Source organism: Ursus maritimus, unplaced genomic scaffold (genome assembly GCF_017311325.1).
Source record: "Ursus maritimus isolate PB19 unplaced genomic scaffold, ASM1731132v1 scaffold_18, whole genome shotgun sequence".
NCBI lineage: Eukaryota > Metazoa > Chordata > Mammalia > Carnivora > Ursidae > Ursus > Ursus maritimus.
Window position 1 is genome coordinate 40182623 of NW_024424230.1, and position 19596 is coordinate 40202218.

General features: G+C 37.2%; 1 pseudogene; it reads right to left on the reverse strand.

Annotated features, from left to right (window-relative positions):
- Nucleotides 1-2591: 2591 nt before the first annotated feature.
- Nucleotides 2592-2652, reverse strand: LOC121103304 (annotated as a pseudogene).
- Between the last annotated feature and the right edge of the window lie 16944 nt (nucleotides 2653-19596).

Here is a 19596-nt window from a genome sequence, read left to right on the forward strand (position 1 = left end):
AAAGACCTCGATGTGAGACAAGAGTCCATCAAAATCGTAGAGGAGAACATAGGCTGTAACTTCTTTGACATCGGCCACAGCAAGTTCTTTCATGACACATCTCCAAAGGCAAGAGAAACAAAAGAAAAAATGAATTTGTGGGACTTCATCAAGATAAAACCTTCTGCACAGCCAAGGAAACAGTCAAAAAAGCTAAGAGGCAGCCCACAGAGTGGGAGAAGATATTTGCAAATGACACTACAGATAAAAGACTGGTATCCAAGATCTACAAAGAACTTCTCAAACTCAATACACGAGAAACAAATAATCAAATAAAAAAATGGGCAGAAGATATGAACAGACACTTTTCCAATGAAGACATACAAATGGCTAACAGACACATGAAAAAATGTTCAAAATCATTAGCCATCAGGGAAATTCAAATCAAAACCACACTGAGATACCACCTTACGCCAGTTAGAATGGTAAAAATAGACAAGGCAAGAAACAACAATTGTTGGAGAGGATGTGGAGAAAGGGGATCCCTCCTACATTGTTGGTGGGAATCCAAGTTGGTGCAGCCACTGGAAAACAGTGTGGAGGTCCCTTAAAAAGTTAAAAATTGAGCTACCCTATGATCTGCCATTGCACTACTGGGTATTTACCCCAAAGATACAGACGTAGTGAAGAGAAGGGCCATATGCACCCCAATGTTCATAGCAGCATTGTCCACAATAGCTAAATCGTGGAAGGAGCCGAGGTGCCCTTCAACGGATGACTGGATTAAGAAGTTGTGGTCCATATATACAATGGAATATTACTCAGCTATCAGAAAGAACGAGTTCTCAACATTTGCTGCAACATGGACGGCACTGGAGGAGATAATGCTAAGTGAAATAAGTCAAGCAGAGAAAGACAATTATCATATGATTTCTCTCATCTATGGAACATAAGAACTAGGATGATCGGTAGGGGAAGAAAGGGATAAAGAAAGGGGGGGTAATCAGAAGAGGGAATGAAGCATGAGAGACTATGGACTATGAGAAACAAACTGAGGGCCTCAGAGGGGAGGGGGGTGGGGGAATGGGATAGACTGGTGATGGGTAGTAAGGAGGGCACGTATTGCATGGTGCACTGGGTGTTATATGCAACTAATGAATCATCGAACTTTACATCAGAAACCAGGGATGTACTCTGTGGTGACTAACATAATATAATAAAAAAACATTTAAAAAAAACTCAAAAACAAACACCACCATTGGTATGTAATTTTTTTTAAAACTCTTGGTACTTTTCTGAATAGAACAGGGTTAAAGTCTTCCCTAACTTACCAGTTATATGATTAAAGAATTTAGTGCCTTTTAAAATCATGCAAAAGTAAGTTTAGAAAGTCACAAGTACCTTTTTTCCCCCATAAAGATCCTGTAAGGTATTTAAAAGTCAATGGGACAAGAGTAGGTGCTCATTGTGTGAAAAATTATCCCATACACTGCAAACTGTTTACTGTTCATGGCTCCCTCAACCAAATTCAGCAATTCCCCTCAGACTTCTTGATCCTCAAAAGGACCCTTACCTATGTCCAAAATGCCCCAGAAAATGCCTTTGAGGCAAGATTCCTTTGTACTACAGAACTTTTTCTGTGTTAAAGAATATGCCCTGAAGCATGGCCTCAGAATTTCCTCCTCCACTTTACTCTGGACTACTCAACTGCTTTTCTAAAACAATAGTGAATAATTATTTTGAACGTCTCCGTTTGAAGTGTCATCAATTTATTGTCCCATCAGAATACAGAACCTTTTTTTTTTTTTTAATTCTGGTTTGTTCTCTATATTGCCTGGGGGGGCGGGGAAGAGTGAAGGGAATTGCTCAGGTTATACCCAGGACCTGAGAATTTCAAGTTCGGGAAGGACTTTAATAGAGTTGATCCTGGGGCGCCTGGGTGGCTCAGTTGTTAAGCGTCTGCCTTCAGCTCAGGGCCTGATCCCTGGGTCCTGGGATCAAACCCCATGTCGGGCTTCCTGCCCCGCTGGGAACCTGCTTCTTCCTCTCCCACCCCCGGTGCTTGTGTTCCTTTTCTCACTGGCTGTCTCTCTCTCTGTCATGTAAATAAATAAAATCTTTAAAAATTTTTTTTAAAAATGGAGTTGATCCTGTGAAGAAAAAACAGCAGTTTTTGACTTCTTGTGGTTTATAGCATAAGGGTCTTGCAGCTTCAGCAAGCTTTTCAGGTCTTCCCTGTAGGGCTCTGCGGGCAGCAACGTGCTTGGCCACTGGATTTCTTATGTTTTACAGTCTTGCCTGACCAGGAGTAGATAATTATTTCCTGGTTATAATTTTCAACATTTATTCCTAAGAACAAAATACAGCCAAGTACAAATAGAATCATGAAAAGAATAGAGTTAAGAAACCAAAGGAAATAAAGATTTTTTTTTTGTTTGCTATTTTACCCAGAAGTTAGATCCCAGTTTATTTCCTCTCACTGAACAGAAAACGCTAATTCTCTCAGCTATAGCTTGATCTCGTTGCAAGGCCTGGATGATCCATTTGGTATGGTACTAGGATCCTCACCCCCACAGCATCCCCAATTTAACACACTGTTGATCAATCCTCTTGGCCATGCTAATCTTCTCTGTATCATTCCAATTTTAGTATATGTGCTGTGGAAGCCAGCATGACCAATCCTCTTGGGGATAATTTACTTCAGATCCCTCCTTCAGGTTGTTTTGCCGTTAAAGTCTCTTCTCGCTCAATGAAATATTAATCTCCCTGTCACTGAAAGAGAATCTTCTGCAGATTATCAGTTTAAATATGATGCTGACAAATATCATTAGGTCTACAGATACAGCAAATCACTAAATTTTCTGTGGAAATGGATGGAAATATAAAATTTCTCTTGAATTTATAGTGGTTAGAGTAAAAGTCTCAAAAGACCCATCTGGATTAGAATCCTGTCTGAGTAACCTGAAGCCTGTTCTGTGTCCTCTTTATGCCTTCAGTTGCCTTCCTGGTAAAATGAGGAAAACAAGTGTCATGTCATGAGCTTGTTTAGATGATCAAATGAGCCGATATTTAAAGCAATAACTTAACCCTTGGTCTATAGTATGAGTTCAATAATATTAATTACAATGAAAATATTATAATAATAACATTTTCCCTTATACTTTGTATAATAGTTAGTATAACTAATAAGTGAACCCAAAACATTTTAGAGGTTTTAAAACATGGAATTTGATTTCTCTCTCTCTTCACAGTCCACGGAGGGTGAACTACAACAATTGGCAGTCATCTGGGGGAGAGACTGATGGCATCTCTTCCAACTTTAAAACGTGACTTTTAAGTTCTCTCTGATCATCATCATTCTAGCCTCACGAAGAGGGGAAGGAGTGTAGAAGATGTATGATACGATTCTTAGATTCACTGAGCAGAGAGGGAACATATCACTTCCACTCAAGTTCTATTGGTAAGAGTTCATCACATGATTCATCTACCCAGCAAACGTAGATGACTGGACAATGATGTCTCAGCTATAGTTTGTACGGACAAAGAGGAGAATAGATTTTGGTGGACATAGAGCTTCCCTGCCATGACTTTCCTGAAGTTACCAATGCAATAATAGTCTTTACTCCATATTCCGAAAGGCTATAAGGCTTCTCTATCACCAGGGAGTGCAAATATGGGAATTGGGTTTTTACTTCAGCCTCTAGAATACTGTCTCTTAAATTGAGAGCCAATATACAACTGTAATCCGACCTTCTGGAGAACTTGTTTAAATTATAGATTCCAGGCCTCCAGCTGACCCACTGAATCAATATCTCCAGGGTATGACCTGAGCATTTAACTTTTATCAAGTAAGACAGGTGATTGCTATATGCATTCAATTTGAGAATTATTGCCATAAAATCTAAGGTGGCACTTAATTTTAAAGCCATAGGCAACTTCTAGTATCAGTTCTTCAAAGACTGCTACAATTTGTTCCTTAACATAATAGGAGTAAAAATTTAAAACAAAAATGAAGGCAAAAACTCATGGTGGTTCTCTCTCCATGATGCATCGTTTTATCTTCTAAATGACATTGCTGTCCTTCGGATCAAAGGCAGACACTGACGAATTAGCTTTTGTAGCGATTTTGTCATTTGGTATCTTACCTTCTGTATCCATCCCAGCTCAGAATTATAATATTGTGAACAAAATGATTATAATAACTAGTAAATTGTGAATAAGATCTATAGGTTAGTTACTATTAAGGGGAACTTTGATTTTTCTTAATTATCACATTTTTTCAATGATCAAAATTTGTTTCATTACTTGATTTAAATCTCTATTAAATATGTTTTGAACAATTCAACTTCGTAGAAAACCTTTTTAAATAAAACCCTAAATGATAACATATTTTACATATTTATATTTTATTCAGCAGGGTATTTTTTCATCACCTAAATCTTCAAATATAGTTGTTAAATTTGTTTTTTTCCTGTCTCTATTATATGTTATTGTTAAAAACAATAACCGTCTTAGTAGTGTACTTTCATGTGTTCCTTGATATCCTGAATAATTTTACTTTATTACATTGAGTTTCATGTTTTCAAAAATGCTATTTTAGTTTTTAAAAGTATTTTCTTAGCATTTATGATTTGTCTGGAAATCTCTCATCTTATACTGAGCTAGCATAAGATTAGGCTTTCCCATTTTTTTTTTTTTTAGCATAAAGATCAAACCTTGCTGAAACTTGGTGTGATCTTTTTCACTTTTGATGCTTTTTATATGCCTAAGGCCAGTGTGCTTCATATCTCAGTTTCCGCAGAGAACTCAGATCTGTGAGAATTAGCAAGGGATTAAAGTGATATTCCCCCCCTCGTGCTCTTGCTTCTAGCTACTGTGCTCTTTCTTTTAATGCTTAATGTTTCCAGGAGATTTTTTTTTTAATTCAGTATTCTCTATTATGTCTTCAATTTTTCTAATATTCTTTGCAGATTTTCTGGACATCAGTTTGGTCAACAATGCCATCAATGTTGGCTTTATTTCATTCTAAATATACTTGAATGATGTTAAAAGAACAGATAGAGTGAGAAGCTGTAAACCAAATTCATGTCTGTCACAAAAAACATTGAAAGAAGAATGAGTTTCTCACCTTCCATTAAAGAAAACAAATAAATTACAGCTTGCCTAATATTGAAGTTGATCACTTGGTCCGAGTTTGTTAGGAAGTAGTCATTGATTTGACATGTTATATGTTAAGTGAATTTCCCCACTCATTATTTATAGGTGCAGGGCACAATCACATACTCAGATGTATTTGCCCATGCTCAAATAAGAACAGTCAAACTTCCATATTTTGAATAGAACATAATAGGTAACCCTAAATACTTGATTATAATATTATTGTTTATTTTACGCCACATTAATAATTAAGGCAGAAAACAGTCTTAGAGAAAGCATGTTGTCTTGAAAGATCTTATTTTCAAAAATTTTAAGAAAGCTTACACGCTACAAAAGATAAGATTTTGCTTATTTGATTTAGTATAGATAAAAGGAAATAACAATCTATCCCTGTAAATAAATGGATAATCACAAAAATGTCTTTGCATTTTTGAGTCCAGAGGTTACAGGCAAGGCAAAACATTAACCAAGGGGTAGACTCATGACCAGCTTGATAGAGAAGAAAAGAAATGTGACTCTGATGTTGTGCCTTTGCTGAAATTTCATTGGATTTTAATTCTGCAACTTCTGATGCTGTGTTGAAGAGCAAATCAGATCTATAACTCTGACAGAAACACAATCCCCTTTTTCATTATATTCAGGAAATGTGGGAAAAGAACTAGCTTCTTTTCCTCTATGCCTGGGGAGACAAAAGAACGCAAGGTACTATCCTAAGGCTGAGTACACTATCTCATTTAATGATATTCACTTTTTAGCTCTCTTTTCAAATAGGAGCCCAACTCAAGAGGTGAAATCATCTGTCCGAGAACACACAGTAAATAGAGGAACCAAGAGACGCAAACACAAATCCAACGCTGACAGATTAGACTAAATTTTAGGCCTGCGCAGTTACAGCCCAGGGGCACTTGGGATTTATTTCACATTCAACCCAGCGAGGACTGGAAACTCTTACGTAAATAGATGATGGGAATGATCAAATGAATATTCCAGGGGTAAGATACCCTTATGCCCATAAATTAAGTGTCCAGTATTGCTTAGGGTTCACCTTTGGCTGCAGGTAAGCTCTCTGGCATATACCAGAATTACCATTGAGGTATCCCTCGCTTTTTGAAAGTTCACATTTTTCCACTTTGCTTTTGGGAAAGGCCTACATTACTCTCTGTTTTCGTTAACAGAAAGAAATCCAAAGAGGATTTCTGTTTTTATGACAAAGATGAAAAGTGAAAATAGGCATTCAGTCTCTGTTTCGCAGGGAGCTGTTGTTATAAAGGCAGTGCACCCCCAGCAGCAAGAGTGGTCCCGGTGAGCTCCTTCCCAGGGGCTGCGCTCAGCACTTCACTCAAGCCTCATAGTTCTAAACTGTGTCTGTGAGTATCTGTGCTTATTTCCATTTATTTTGTGCATCCCTTTAGCAAAATGTGACCTAAGGTGTTAGAAAAGGCCTAAGAGAGGTTATTTTTTGGGGTCTGGGAATGCTCAAAAATGTTCCCACATAAATTAATGGTAATTGCTTCTTCACTTTACACTATCTTGGCTTACAAAAGTTTCCATAGAAAAGCTCTACTTTGGGGGGTACCTGGGTGCCTGGGTGGCTCAGTTGGTTAAGCGTCTGCCTTTGGCTCAGCTCATGATCCCAGGATCCTGGAATCTAGCCCCGCGACTCTGTTTCTCCCTCTGCCTTTCCCTCTATATCTCTCTCACTTTTGCTCTCTCTCAAATAAATAAATAAAATCTTTAAAAAATAAGTAAATAAAAGCTGTCGAAAAGCTCTACTTTTGGATAGCAGGGAAAACTGTATACCTTTAAGAACAGTTGGATGGGGACACAGGACTACAAAAATAACTTGAGAAAGGGCCCAGGTTGGGTGTCTCAAAGGACCTGACAAGATCTTCATTGTCAGAGTATTGAAGGCTGTGAAATATGCCTTGTGATTCAGGGCCAAAAAAGCTTGCATATTTGATTGCATGCTGTACACATTCTGGTCTTTGGGGGAAAAAAAGTTATTGTAGACTTTACCTACATTTAGGGAAATTGTTTCTTTCTTGATGATGTCTTTCTACCAATCAGACTCTCTTCTGATAATTGCTAAGCCACTAAGACCAACTTTTCCCAGCCAGGCTACTGCTCATTTAGGTGTGCTTCTGCGAGGGAAAGCAAGAGTTAATTGACTTACTTAGGCACTTAGGTATGAGCCAGTTTCTATCTGAGTTTCCCATTCTGTGATGACCTCAAATATATTGATTGAAGCAAATTCCCAACCAAAAGGTAGGTGTGTGCAATTCATAAGTATTTTTTGAATGCAGGCAAATTATTCTTACCCTCATTATCATTAAGTGAGCATAATTATCGGCATCAACCACAAGATATATACATGGAACTCTTTTTCTGGATGGGGCAGAGCAATTGCATGTTCTTACTTAAAAATAAAATTAACATATAATTTCTCTAGTAGGGTCTACAATCAATTTAGGGAGAGAGTATCTACATAAAAATACATTAAACTAAAAATAATACTTGTAAGCCCAATATATATTATGGACCCCCAGAAAGATAAGAATTTAGGGATTATTATATTTTCCTGATATAAAACATTACCAATAATAAAGTCAGGTGGCCCGAGTAGAGCGATCAAGATTTTAGTTTTCTACAAAAGTGTAAACATGATGCCGTTTAATGACTTGTCAAACAGTTGTGGATGTTAGCACAAATTCTCTCTTTAGCCCTAACATATGTGTTGAACAGTAGACAAAAGCAATTAATTTAAAAAAAATAAGTTTCATCCCTTTAAAATTTTAACTCTGACAGTTCTAAAGATAACAGTTCCCTTGGAGCTAGTGAACATTATCCCCATATGTTTTAGACACTTATTTGCTAGCAAAATCTCATTAGGCAGTGTGAAAAAATTAGCCCCTTATAAAATTACACATCTAAGAGAGCTGACAGCTTTTTTGATAGTGCCTACATTTGTCACAAACAAAGAAGCAGTCCCTGAGTCACAAAACATGATGTGTCTTACATGACAACAGTGCCAATTTACTTAGGCGCTCTGTATGTTTGGAAGGTCCAGGATCTTAATATCACAGAATCTCCTCTTAGGGCTGACTAGATACAAATCTGACATCCTCTTCAGTTTGGAAATATTTTAGTGACTTGGTGGGGCGCTCTGGATGATTTCAGTTGAATGAGCTTGACAGGAATCTGACAAAATCTTGTTACGAAGGTAATGTTAATTTTAAGATTTGAATAACAAGAAGTTCATCATAAATTGACATGAAAATTATCAACCCATCTTGGTCTGTGCTAGGTCTAGTTTATTACATATTATTTCATTTTATATATGTTTGTGTATCTCTGTAGGCACTTTTACAACTTATGTTTATCATATATGTTCAATTAGGCTTTAAAAACAGAGGAACTGGATCATGTGGTATTTTGGTCTTAAAAACAATGAAATGATTAACCAGTAATACACTCAGCAGTTAACTGGAAAAACATTCACTGAAACAAATGGGGACTGAATTTTTTCACAGGAACAGAAGTCTTAAGGGAGGTGTGGCACAACCAGCCACACAGAGGCAAACAGTGTCATCAGCAACCCTAAGTCTTTTGAAATTTCCCCTTCACTGACAGTTGTATTCATTTATACTCACGCTTGTTTCCTCATGCATGAAAATTGTTGCCATAACCCTGGACATCATGCCCACATTCAAAGCAGGACCAAGGGCAAGCAGGCTATGCTGAAACATCTGTTCCCTTTATCAGAATTTACCAGGAAACTTCTGAGTGTTCTCCATTGGCCAGGACTGAACTATATGGCTAAATGCTACCTTCTAGAGAGGGTTAGAAATTAGAGAATGGGAGAGATTTTATTAGTTAAGACCAACACCATTGATCATTGGATTTTATTAGCAGGAAAGAAGTCAGTAAAGGTATTAGGAAACTGTGTCTGTCAAATACATATGGATTGTTTAAAAAAAAAGGCAATAAAAATAAAAGCTATGCATTAAAGATGAAAGTTCTTTCAAGTCAAATCCAGAATAAAGCCTTATGGTTTTCTTAATGAAAAAGTAAACATTTTCAGGTTTCTTTTACATATTAAAATTACATATATAATATGACTATAATAATATTTTATATTTTCATTTATTTTTGCTCTTTTTGCTTTTGTAGTTGCTCACAAGGCCACCACTACTCTTTGTATTTGCTGGCTCTGAGCTTAGAGTTTCTCCAAGTCTCAATAAGAGGAAAGACATATAGATGTGTAGTAGGTTTTTTCTACACCAGCTTTTGGTTGGTGGTTTCTTGGATATGTCCCCATCATCATCTTAAAGCTAATTTTTTAATAGAAATATTCTTTTTTCATGATCGCTTTGGTTATTTAGGATCTTTTGCAGTTCCATACAAATTTTAGGATTGTTCTAGCTCTGTGAAAAATGCTGTTGGTATTTTGATAGGGATTGCATTAAATCTATAGATTGCTTTGGGCAGTATGGACATTTTAACATTATTTGATTTCCCAGTCTTTGAGCTTGGAATATCTTTCCATTTGTTTGTGTCATCTTCAATGTCTTTCATCAGTGTTCTGTAGTTTTCAGAGTACAGGTCTTTCACCTCTTTGGTTTACGTTTATTCTTAAGTATTTCACTATTTTTGGTGCACTCCTATGTTTATTGCAGCATTATTTACAATAGCCAAATTATGGCAGCAGCCTAAGTGTCCATCAATAGATGAATGGGTAAAGAAGATGTGGTATATGTATATAATGAAATATTATTCAGCCACAAAAAAGGATGAAATCTTACCATTTGCCACAACATGGATGGAGCTAAAGAGTATGATGCTATGTGAAATAAGCCAGTCGGAGAAAGCTAAATGCCATATGATTTCACTCAAATGTGGAATTCAAGAAACCAAACAAACAAACAAAGGGAAAAAAAGAGGTAAACCAAAAAACAGACTCGTAACTATAGAAAACAAACAGAGGATTGATTACCAGAGGGAAAGTGGGTGGAGGGATGGGTGAAATAGGGGATGGGGATTAAGAAGAACACTTGTGATGAGCACTTTGTTGTACAGAAGTTGAATTGTTGGGTGATGTACAGAAGTGTTGAATCACTGTATTGTACACCTGAAACTAATATTAAACTGTATGTTAACTACACTGGAATTAAAATTAAAAAAAAAGAAACATCCAAAAATTTTTAATAAGCTGAAGAAACTCTTTCTTATTTTTGGGTCATATATTAATTCTTTAAAAAATATCATTTTATCACTTGAGTGGTATATGGGAAGGGATAGGTGATAAATATATGCATTTATCATTGGAAATAGAAGTTCCTTCTATAATTCTCAACATTCCTTAATTCAGTTGAACTTCACAAGTTTACTGAGTATCTATCAAGATCAAAGCCCCGTGCTGGCTGTGAAGGGACAACACAGATGACTAATACCGTCTTTGATGGAAGAGGAACTCTCGTTCTAGAAAAGGTTACAGGAAGGAATGAGTCTCATGTAGTCTTTACAACGCTATTAAAGCAACTATTTATAGAGCACTAGTGTTGAGAGGAAAATCTTATGTGGCCAAAAAGGTCACAATCAAAGAAAAGGGTGTAATTTTGAGATGTAGAATGCTCCAGAGAGTGCAAAGCGTATTTGCTAGGTGTGGAAAGTAGGGCAGATGCCAAATACAATTAATAATCCCTGAGAATTAGACAGTAAAATGGTGCCTTCTGGCAACAAAGTCAAATATGTACCATAATTTGGTGGGATGTAACAAATTTTTTATGTGAGCGCAGAAGTCACTGAGAAGGATGGCAGGAAGGAGGTGAAAATGAACATTTTACTCAGGAAGTGGAGTGGGATTTTGAGTTGCAGTAGGCTATAACAGTGATTGAACAGAAATGAGTATGAACTTCAAAATATAAAGGCACAAGACGGGGGTGAGTAGAACTAGGGCAAAGGGGCGGAGTCTGCTATCAAGTCTACAGAAAGAAGGATGGTCCAGACTATTCTCCCAGATAGCCAAGTGCCCTTAACTGTATACTCTGAAAACCCAAATCAGTTTTTATCCATTTTATCCATGCAAATGCAACTTAATAACTGAATCTGTGGTGTTGATCTCAGGCAAATTATCTTAACTGCTTCCAAAAACTTCTAAAATTCAGGCATTAAAATGATTTGCCTAAAGCTGCACGTCATGTCGGCAATAGATCCAAATTCACCAGTAGGTCTGCTATACAAAGCCACAAAGTATACATGTGTGCTGGTGTCTGTGTGTGTGTGTGTGTGCTTGTAGTTGGTACGTGTGTTTTATCTGAATTTGGTTTTACATATTTTACTTAATGTATATGATGTCAAAAAACATTATTATGCTAATTAATGGTGAATATGTGCAAACAAAATAGGAGCAATAGTAAAATGAGTCTGTCTCCATTGCTGAAAGTACATTTCATCACCCGAGACTCATTTTTAATTGATCCCTTAGGGAGAGTATAATAAGCAGTTATTTACCTGGCTGAAATGAATACCGTGGCAAATCATAGTTTTCACTATTTCCTCTTCAGCTAACACTTCCTTTGTGTTCATTAATGTCTCCCAGTTTCATTTACTTATTAGATTTGGTTGTTGACTCACTGCGAGCAATAATTTCTGAGCAGATGAACACTGAATTGAAATTGCTCAATTACTAAAGTTTTATTTTTTGCTATATTTATAAATGTTTGGCTATGGCTGAAAGTAAAATGACTTTTGGTTTTTGCATGGGTGAGGAGTGTTAGTGGGTTACTGCTGCATTGAATATTTTGTGGTGTCAGATAGAAAATGCTGGCATGTCCGTCTGCAAGCAGAGTAAAGACGGTAGTAGACAATAACAAGGTCAGGGCGGGCATACCGACCAGGCCAACCTCTCTCCCTGCTCCTGTCCAGCTCACAGCTCTGGCTGGGAGAGTGAAAGTGACAAAGCTGTTCACTGTTTCGAGTTCTTCAGAGAAAAATAAACATAATTTTTTAATATTAGTCCTAGATGATGCAAATTTACAGATATATTTAGTCACCTGGAATAAGTATTTCTGGACATTCATTTACCAATGGAATTTGAGAAAAATACAGGTCCTCTCTATATGGAAGCTTCTTTGTCATTCTTATGATGTGATACAAGGAGTTCAATTGTGGCTCTCATGTTCTCGCAACAGAGTGTGCATCTAAGCAAAGAACTGACAACGTCAGGAATTTCAGGCCCTTAGAGAAAGGAATAAAAAAAAAAAAATCCCCATTAATAGTAATGGTTCCTAATTTCTTAAGTAATAGTGATTATGAAAATTCCATTCAACACCTGAATGGAAAAGAGGCAAAAAAGATGTTCACACGTCCAGAAAAAAAAAAAAAAAGTATGGGACATTTTTCAGAATCAACATGTATGCAATGTCTGGAGAATACTGATGTACACTTTATTGTGAACAGCAAAAATATGTACCAATTATCAAAAATACCAAGTACTTGCAAAAAATAGACTTCTTGGCAAATATGTGAGAGGTGCAAAGGTGGACAGAATGATGAGAAAAGTGAAGTTCACAGATGCAACTTACAAGCAAGTTGGGGAAAGAATGCCTCATGAGAGAATCAAAGGCCAATAGAAAGTGTTTCCCTAATGCAGAAATCCATGTAGGGTAGCACCACTGGGATCTTTGGGTGACTTCAGATAAAAATGTGATGCCTGATAGGCTGAATTAGAGCTTTGCCTTAGACTTTAACTAGGAAGATATTTGGGAGATTCCCAAAACCAGATTGTTCCAGGAAGTGAGCAGGTTGGGTATAGAAGATCAAACAGTGGTCAATACTCAGAATGTTTTCACAAAATTGACGAAGTAAAGTGGGTTAATTACCAAGGCCAAAAGTTATATCCCCGAGGGTTTTAAGGAGCTCTAGAGTAAAACTGAGGAACAGCAGGCCATGTGCAGCCAATCATTTCAAAGAAACATTGTTCCGGAAGACTATTTGTTTGCAAATTTAACTCCTTTAGGGGGAGTCTCAGGGAACTGTAGTTGGTGACTTTATCCTAGTAATAGACTAAACACTATGTCTATAGTAAAGAACAATTGTCATATACTTTCAACATGTTTTTTTCTTTTTCTTTTAAAAGGTTGCAAAGCTCACCCATCTTTAAGATTACTGTCCCTGGGGTGCCTGGGTGGCGCAGTCGGTTAGATGTCTGACTTTTGGTTTTGGCTCGGGTCATGATCTCAGGGTCCTGGAATTAAGCCCCGTGTGGGGCTCCGTGCTCAGTGTGGCATCTGCTTAGGACTCCCACTCCCTCTGCCTCTTCCCTGCTCACACACACTCTCTCTCTCAAATAAGTAAAAATAAATCTTAAAAAAATAACTGTCCCTGAATTTTATATTCAGTTATGTAATATTTATCTCTGAACATTGAATTACTATAATACATATGTGTGTATTATAGTATATAGTGTGCATATACATGTATATGGATGCATATGGATATACATGTATCATGATCTGTTTAGGATTGCTAGATGTGCTATTGCAGTTGCTATAATAAAACAAGGCAACGATTATTTCTTCTGAGCTTTAGCATCCATCAACCTGGGTAATTGGCATCAAATGATGAAATATGACTATGGGGACTAAATAATAAAAAAAAGTTTGAAAACGTAATCCATGGAGTCTAATACCTTTGTATTGTCTTTTAATCCTCTCATGCTCCTGTTCTCTCCCGTCTACTCCTTATCTGCAGTGAAATGGTTATAATGAGATATATGGTAGAGCAACATACAATGTATGGAGGGTCTCACTTTAGATTTGTGATCACAAACCTCTAGCGGGGCCTCAGTCATGCCTGGAAGCTCTATTTTCTTTATTAGTGCACTTCCTAAATCTTCATAATCTCTTGCTCAGCCCATTCTCAACTGACGGACTTGCCTATTATTTTGCTGAACAAATAGAGGCAATGAAAAGAGAATGTATGTATTTTCTCGCTAAAAATCTACCAATATATCTCTAAGTGTACTTCATATATATTCCTTTCCTTCTGTTACAATGGATAAAATATCCCTGTTCCCATTTACGGTTGTTCTCTCCACCGCTGCAGTGTATTCTGTCCCTTCTCTCCCATTCCTGGATTTTGCTCCCACAATTATACCTTCCTTGTCTTGCAGCAGCCATATTTCCTCTCTGTGGATAAAATGCCACCTGGATAGAAATGTACTGCGATGTATCCCATAAAACAAAACAAAAAACTCCTGTGACCACAAGCCCTATAGCTACCATGCTCCTTTCTAGCAAAACCCCTTGAATGTATGGTTCTCTACTTCAACTCTCATTTTTTCGAACTTACCTCAATTAGAACTCATCTTCCTTAGTCTCCGTCAACCAAAAATTACTACACTCAAGAAATCCAGTGATGTCCGTGTTTCTAAATCTACTCATCATTCTCAATTCTCTTCTAAGATCCAGCATCATTTTCAGTACACTGAACCACTCCCTCTGTCATGGAAACCTCTCTTCTCTGCATCCTGAGCATTTCATTATTCCGGTTTTCCTTTTACCTCATTGGCCATTTCTCATTCTCTTTTTCAAGATCTTCTTTTTCCCCGTCTGCTTGACCAGGGCTCAGGACTCAGATTGATTTTATGTCCTATCTTCAGTCATTTCCTTCATGACACTCAGTTTTATCTTTTAAGAAATGATGAGGATGCTGATAACTTTCAGATGGATTATTCCAGCCTGAGCTTCTCCCCGGAACCCATACTCGCTTGTCCACATGCCCACCTGACATCTGCACATGGGGCAATAACGCGCATCTCAGACTTTACACATCCAGTGTGGAACTCTGAACTTGCCTCCACAAATCCGCACTTCTCACAATCTCTCACACCCCTGAAATGGTGATGGCAGTCGCTGAGATGCTCAGAACCAAAATTCTGGAGAAAACTTTGGAGTCATCCTCAGTATATTTTTTTCTCTCATACCACACTTCTTTTTTTTTTTTGTATTTTTTAATTTGTTGAATTGAATTTAAATTCTAAATCACTTCTAATCCACCAGCAAGAGCTGTCAGCTATATTTTCAAAATGCTATATTCCAAATCCTACAGCCCTCACCAGCGACATCACTTCAGCTGAGTCAAAGCCACTATGGTTTTTTTCTTGTTTTTGTTTTGTTTTGTTTGTTTGTTTTGTTTTGTTTTTTTCTTTCCTGAACTTCTCCCATAACTTAGCCTTCCTTTTCTATCCCTGCACCCTCCGACTGTTTTCCAGACTTTCTTCGCGTAACAGCCAGAGGGACCTTCAAAAATATATAAATGAAGTTGTGTCTCCCCCCTGCTCAAATCCCTCAAATGCCTCACTACCACATTTAAAATGAAATCCAAAATATGGCCTAACCTCCCTGTGTGGCCACCCTTTCGGCTGACTTCTTAGCCTGTTTCCCTTGCACATTCTTTTCCACTAACGCTGGGTTTCTTACTGCCTCTAACCTACTTCAAGGATTTTGCCTTTGCTTTCCCATCTGTCCTAATGTTCATCTCCCAGGTGGCCACCTAGCAAACTGTCTCACTCCATTTCTGATTCCAGTTCCCACTGATTCTGGTATTTCTTATGTTGTCCAAGTATCAAAATCAACAACCAAAAAAATACTTTATAATCACTTTCCTTTGTGATGGGATGATTTTACTGAAGTATTGCTTCAAGTCTAATATGCAAAATTCTTTATAGAAGAAAGAAATTTATAATAAATACATGGATATTGATAACAGCATTTTTTTGTAGCAGCCAAAAGGCAGAACTCACGTGTCCATCAACAGATGAATAGATAAACAAAATGCAGTATACACATATAATAGAATATTATTCAGCCTTAGAAAGGAAATTCTGACACGGGCTCCAACATGGATGAAGCTTTAGGACATTAAGCTAAGTGAAATGAAACAGTCACAAAAAGACAAATAGTGTATGATTTCACTTAGATGAAGTACCTGGAGTAGTTAGATGCTTAGAAACAGAAAGTAGAATTATGGTTGCTATAAGCTGGGGATAGGTGTGAGGTGGGGGTTATTGTTTAAAAGGGTTTTTTGTTTAAAAGGGTGTTAAAGTGTTTTATTGTTTAAAAGGGTGTGAGGTGGGGACTACTGTTTTGTCGGATAAAAGATGGATAATGAGGACAATATCGAAACAATGAGTATATCTAATGCCACTGAATTGTGCACTTAAACATGGTTAGATGGTAGATTTTATATTGTGTGTATTTTATCACAATTAAAACTTTAAAAAGAAGAAATTTACAGTAAAATAATAGACAGTAATTTACATATGAAAGAATTTACAAATGAACTGCAGAGCACCTAAGAACAAATTCAGTAGAGACTAGTAATAATGGTGTAATATTTTTCAGCTACATGATATTAGATAATAACATTATTCAATCTCTTGTGTCTCTCCTTTCAAAAATGCCATCAAAGCTGTATTGCCTTATGGATGAAAGTGAGAAAGACCATTCCTTCAGGCAATGCATATGGCCACTTCAAGTCTTTGGTAAGGGATTGGTCTGAGGCAAAATTGAATCAACCTGAGGGCGGGAAGCCTGGTTTTAGTTTGAGGCCTCCCCAGTGCAAAAATATTGGCAAACGTATATGTATTATTTTAATAAACACTTGCCTGATATTGCTGTCTCCGAATCTAGAGGAAGGCTCATGTCCTAATGGTTACTGAGTCAGGAAAGAAAATGCAGGGCTCCAACAGCTAAAAAGAGACAGATTCTGCGAGATAAATGGGAGACTCAAGGCTGATTCCAACTGCAATTACCATTTACCAGCTAGCAGTCATAGTCAGCTCATAAGCCAATGATGGTGACAGACAGGTGAAGAGTCTGGAATGAGGACTTATTTTTAAAAAAGATGCAGAGTGAAATTTATATGATGAGTGTAAATATAAAAGGCAACTTGGAAACTATTTTTTGCTGTGATTATTCTTTTTTTTTTTAAGATTTCATTTATTTGTTTGATAATGAGTGAGAGAGAGAGCACAAGCTGTGGGGGAGAGGCAGAGGGAGAAGCAGACTCCCCGCTGAGCAGGGAGCCTGACGCAGGGTTCGACCCCAGGGCCCCGGGGACCATGACCCGAGCCAAAGGCAGACGCTTACCAAACTGAGCCACCCAGGTGCCCCTGTTGCGGGCAGTCCTTATCTATATCTACCTTAGATGAGAAGCACATAGAACATGGAGTTTACTTCAGGCTTTTCTTCCTGACATCTAGAAAACAAAGTTGTAGGGAAATTCTCCATACTTCCTTCCCCAACCACAGAAATGCTTTGTTAGCATACTTCTTAGCCCAGAAGGGGACACAATTAATTAGAAACATGATGAAGTTGTTAACAATGGGTGATACATTAAAAACGTTTCAGAGAGCTTCAAAAAGAAAAATTGATAGCCCTAAGATAAGTTTGTTTATTCAGGTACTTAAATGACGTTCATCATTGCGGCGTCTGGGTGTTTCACGTCTCAGACAAGCATCATAAGTGAAAAAGAGGTAATTTCAACAGCAGAAAGCAAAATAATGGAACAGAATTGTTGCCTGCGGGACTGAATGACCCCAAAACAACAAAAACCTTGAATAATCACAATGAGGAATGAAAAAGGAAGGTAAAAATTGTGAGCAAAAGAGCGAAATACTGGATTTGATGACCTTAACTGGTTGCCTATTTGGAGTTCTGACAGATGACTTCCAAATATTATTCTCAAATATTTGATAAACTTCATTAAATAAGAAATAAGGCTGTCTCTGTTATTTGAACTTTGCCGTTGTCCTGTTATTTATGAGTGCCTCATATCTGGATTACAGCATAAGATTATTTTATTTTTTATTTTTTTAAAAGATTTTATTTATTTGAGAGAGAGAGAGAGAGAGCACCAGCAGAGAAGAGAGGAAGAAGCAAGCTCCTCACTGAGCAGGGAGTCTGTTGAAGGGCTCGATCCCAGGACCCCAGGATCCTGACCCGAGCTGAAGGCAGATGCTTAACTGATTGAGCCACCGAGGCAACCCCAGCAGAAGATTATTTGAAAACAAATTTTCTTTTCCCTTGAATCCATCTTTTATTACATTGCCATACTAATCTGCCAAGGAGTACCTTCTCATTAATGGAATTAAATTTGTTCAACTTTCCTTAAAGAACCTAGATCAGCGGTTGTAAGCAAAGGAATTCCTAATTGTATACCTGCATTTTCTTTGCCTTGCTCAGTATAAATTTTTCTTTAATTGAAAGCCTGTTTGTTTGTTTGTCTGTTTGTTTTAGGTCACGTCTGTAGGCCCAGGAGAATTTAGAATTTCAAGTTTCTTTAGTGCATTGACCCAAATTTCCTTGTCCTATTTTTCAGAATTGCAGTCCATCCCAATTAGGGCCCTCCTTTTGTGTAAAAGACACTCTGAGGCTGACATTTTGTCCACTTTTGGAGCTCTGCTACGGTTACCTTATCTATCATCTATCTATCTAATCTATCTATCTATCTATCTATCTATCTATCTATCTATCTATCTATCATCTATGTATCTGACTGATTTATGTAAACTAAAAAAATCTTACAAAACAACAGTTCACCCATTTTTCTACATCCCCCCAACCCATGCCTCTGGCAACCACCAATCTGTTCTGTGAGTTTGTGAGCTTGGTTTTTGTTTATTCATTTATTTTTAGATTCCACAAATAAGAGAGACCGGATAGCACTTCATCTTTTTCTGTCTGACTTATTTCACTTCACATAGCGTCCTCAAGGTCCATCCATATTGTTGCAAATGGCAAGATTTTATTCTTTTTTGTGGCTAAATAATGTTCCACGGTCCATATATACCACAATTTCTTTATCCGTTCATCCAGTGATGACACTTTGGTTGTTTCCATATCTTTGCTACCATAAAAAATGTTCCGATGAATATGAGGTGCATATATCTTATTGAGTCAATGTTTTTATTTTCTTCACACAAATATCTAGAAGAGGAATTGCTGAATCATATGGTAGTTCTATTTTTAATTTTTTGAAGACCCTCCATGCCGTTTTCCATAGTAGTTGTAACAGTTTACATTCCCACCAACAGTGTACAAGGATTCCCTTTTCTCCACATCCTTGCCAACACTCGTAATTTCTAGTCTTTGATAATAGCCATTCTAACAAGTGTGAGCTGAGATCTCCTTGCGATTTTGATTTGCATGACTAACGACATAGAACATCTTCCCCTGTACCTGTTGGCCATTTGTATGTCTTCTTTGAAAAAAATATGCATTCAGATCTTCTGTTCATTTTTTAACCAGATTTTTTTTTTTTTTGCTATTGAACTGTATGAGTTCTTTATATATTTTGGATATTAGCCTCTTATCAGATATACAATTTGTAAATATTTTCTTTCATTCAGTAGGTTGTCTTTTCATTTTGTTGATGGTTTCCTTTGCTGTGCAGAGC